Here is a 3771-nt window from a genome sequence, read left to right on the forward strand (position 1 = left end):
TCATTACTAATTATGATAATTATTAATAATTATTAAATTATATATTTATTTATCATTTCTTGACTGTGTTGGGTCTTAGTGTGGCATGAAGGATCTTCCTTGTTGTAGGGGCTCTTTATTTGAGGAGTACTTGTAGTGTGTAAACTATTTGAGACATGCAGGCCTAGTTGCTCAGTGGCATGTAGGATTTTAGTTCTCTAGCAAAGAAACAAACCAGCATCCCCTGCATTGCAAAGCCGATCCTTAACCACTGGACCACTGGGAAACTCATTATAATTACCTTTTAATATATATTACATGTTGATCATTTGGCTTCTGTTCCTTCACTCTTTGTATCCAGATTTCCCCTTCCTTTTAAATTCCTTCTGACTTGAGACCTTTTATAAAACATTTATTACATTGGTCTGTTGGTGGTGATGCAGTCTTGTAGTTGTCGTATGTCTGAGAAAGTATTTATCTTGTTTTTGATATGTACCTTTCTTGGGTATAGAATTCTGAGTCAATTCTATTTCTCTTAGCACTCTAAGATGTGGTGCTAGTGTCCTCTGGCTAACATTGTTTCCTATGCCTAATCTGCTGTCATTCCCATTTTTTGTTCTGCTGTGTCTATTTTTCCTTCTGGTTACATTTCTTTGGTTGATTGTTTTACGCAATGAATTATGATGTGCCTTTGTATAGTTGTCATACTTCTTGTCCTTGAGTTACTTGAGCTTCTGTGTTTGTGGGTTTAAAGCTTTCATAATATCTGGAGATTTTTTCAGTCAGTAATTATGACGATTTTTTCCTTCTATTCTCCTGTCTCTAACTTCCTGTTGGATTCCATCTACATATATTGTAGTATTCTTAAAGTTGTTTCAAAGTTCTGTGATGGACAATTCATTTTTCCCCACATTCTTTCCATTACTATTTTCCATGTCTCTATTTAACATACTCAATATTCTTCAGCTTCATGAATATAAGGATTATTGCTGTATGTCCTGAATTTTTTTCTCTTTAAATTTATTTATCTTAATTTGAGGATAACTACATTACAATGTACTGATGGAACTAGGATATCACTGCAAGTGAAAGAGGACTAAGATTTCAGGACGTGGCACAAGTTCCATGGTTGGTTGAAACGAGCCAGAAGTGTAAAAGAGGAGGAAACAATCTTTCACTGTTGTATGTGAAAGACTCGGAAAATATCATCCAGATTTGTTTGTAGTGATTGAGCATGTTTTTACCGATTGATTTTCCCCTCATTTTGGATATTTTCTTGCTTCTTTGGACATCTGGAATTTTTTTTCTTTTTAAATTTATATATCTTAGTTAGAGGATAATTATTTTACAATATTGTGAAGGAACTAGGACAAATACCTTCACAATTTATATGGAAATTTTAAATTGAATGTTGAATGTGGTCATTTTTACCCTTTGGATGCTGGATGTTTTTTAATTATTATAAATTATTCCTGGCACTCTTTGCAAACATTGTTAATTTCTTGGAAACCATTGTACTTTTTGAAGGCTTGCTGTTCAGTTTTTTAAGCTTAGATGAGACCAGACTATAGACCAGGTTTATTATTCCCCACTAGCAAGACAATATTGTCTTCAAGGCCCTACTGATGTCATGGGAATTATGAATCATTTCCACTCTGGTGGGTGAGGACACAATTAGACTTGGCTCAATTTGAGGCTCAAGGGTGGTTCCCGATAATTCTTACCATTACTATCAACTCTCCACTGAAAACTGGAGGGGTATCATCTGTACCTTCCCACGGTTCTATCTGTGTAGCTTTCTCCTGTGAACTCTTAATTATCTAGAGTCTCAAATCTCTATTCTTGGGGAGACTGTTTGTCTCTGCCTAGAAACCCCCTCCATGTATGTGTTGGAAACTATTTCTAGAGTTGGGGCAATTGTAGAACTCACCTTGCTGGCTCCCCACTCCCACCCGAGGAATCCATTTTGCTGCCAGATGTTTGATGTAAAAAAGCTACTCTTTCATTTATCTTGTCTATTTTGGAGTTGTTTGAGACAAGAGGATAAATGTGTCCTTTGCTCCTCTATGTCTACCAAAATGGAGGTCCCCCTGCAATCAGAATTCACTGAATGCCTTGTGAATGTTAGGCACTGACTTCTGTGCATGGGTGCAGACTTGACTGGGGATACGTGTTGGGGCCTTAGGGAGCCCCAGTCTTGCTGGAGAAACATGCCAATTACAAATAGTATTTGCTATGGGGTCTGTTCAATTCAGTTCAGTCGCTCAGTCATGGCCGACTCTTTGCAACCCCATGGACTGCAGCACACCAGGCCTCCCTGTCCTTCACCAACTTCAGAAGCTTGCTCAAACTCATGTCCATCAAGTCAGTGATGCCATTCAACCATATCATCCTCTGTCGTCCTCTTCTCTGCCTACCTTCAATCTTTTTCAGCAACAGCGTCTTTCCTAATGAGTCTGTTCTTTACAACAGTTGGCCAAAGTATTGGGGCTTCAGGTTCATATTCAGTGCTTCCATTGGATATTCAGGATTGATTTCCTGTAGCATTGACTGGTTGGAACTCTTTGCAGTCCTAGGGTCTCTCAAGAATCTTGTCCAACACCACAATTCAAGAGCATCAATTCTTCATCGCTTACCACTCCTTATGGTGCAGCTGTCACATCCATACATGACAACAGGAAAAATCAGAGCTATGATTATACTGAACTTTTTAGCAAGTAATGTCTCTGCTTTTAAAAATGCTGTCTAGGTTTGTCATAGCTTTTGTTCAAACAAGCAAGCATCTTTTTATTTCATGGCTGTAGTCATCATCTGCAGTGATTTTGGAGCCCCCCAAAATAAAATCTCTCACTGTTTCCATTGTTTCCCTATCTGTTTGCCATGAAGTGATGGGACGAAATGCCATGATATTCAATTTCTGAATGGGGAGTTTGAGCCAGATGTTTCACTCTCCTCTTTCACTTTCATCAAGAGGCTCTTTAATTCCTCTTCAATTTCTGCCATGAGGGTGGTGTCTTCTGAATATGTGCGGTTATTGATATTTCTCCCGGATATCTTCATTTCAGTTTTTGCTTCATCCATTTGGGCATTTCTCATGATGTACTCTGCATATAAGTTAAGTAATCAGGGTGACAATATACAGCCTTGACATGCTCCTTTCCTGATTTGGAACCAGTCTGTTGTTCCATGTTCAGTTCTCGCTCTTGCTTCTCACCTTCATACAGATTTCTCAGGAGGCAAATAAGATGGTCTGGTATTCCAATCTCTGTAAGTTTTGCACAGTTTGTTGTAATCCACACAGTCAAAGGCTTTTGCCAATTTGGTGAAGCAGAAGTAGGTGTTCTTCTGCAATTCTCTTGCCTTTTCTATGAACCAGCAGATGCTGTCAGTTTGATCTCTGGTTCCTCTGCTTTTTCTCAATCCAACTTGAACATCTGGAATTTCACAGTACATGTACTGTTGAAGACTTGCTTGGAGAAATTACTTTGGTAGCATGTAAGATGAGTGCAACTGTGTGGGAGATGTACATTCTTTGGACTCGCCTTTCTTTTGGATTGGAATGAATACGACCTTTCCAGTCCTGTGGCCACTGCTGCGTTTTCCACATTTGCTAGCATACTGAGTACAGCATTTAACAGCATTATCTTTTAAGATCTGAAATAGCTCAATTTCAATCCCTTCATCTCCACTTGCTTTCTCCTAGTGATATTTCTGAAGGCCCACTCGATGTCTAGCTCCAGGTGATTGATCACACCATCAGGGTTATCTGGGTCCTTAATATCTCTTTTGTAC

The sequence above is a fragment of the Oryx dammah genome, unplaced genomic scaffold (assembly GCF_014754425.2).
Source record: "Oryx dammah isolate SB20612 unplaced genomic scaffold, SCBI_Odam_1.1 HiC_scaffold_15, whole genome shotgun sequence".
Lineage (NCBI taxonomy): Eukaryota > Metazoa > Chordata > Mammalia > Artiodactyla > Bovidae > Oryx > Oryx dammah.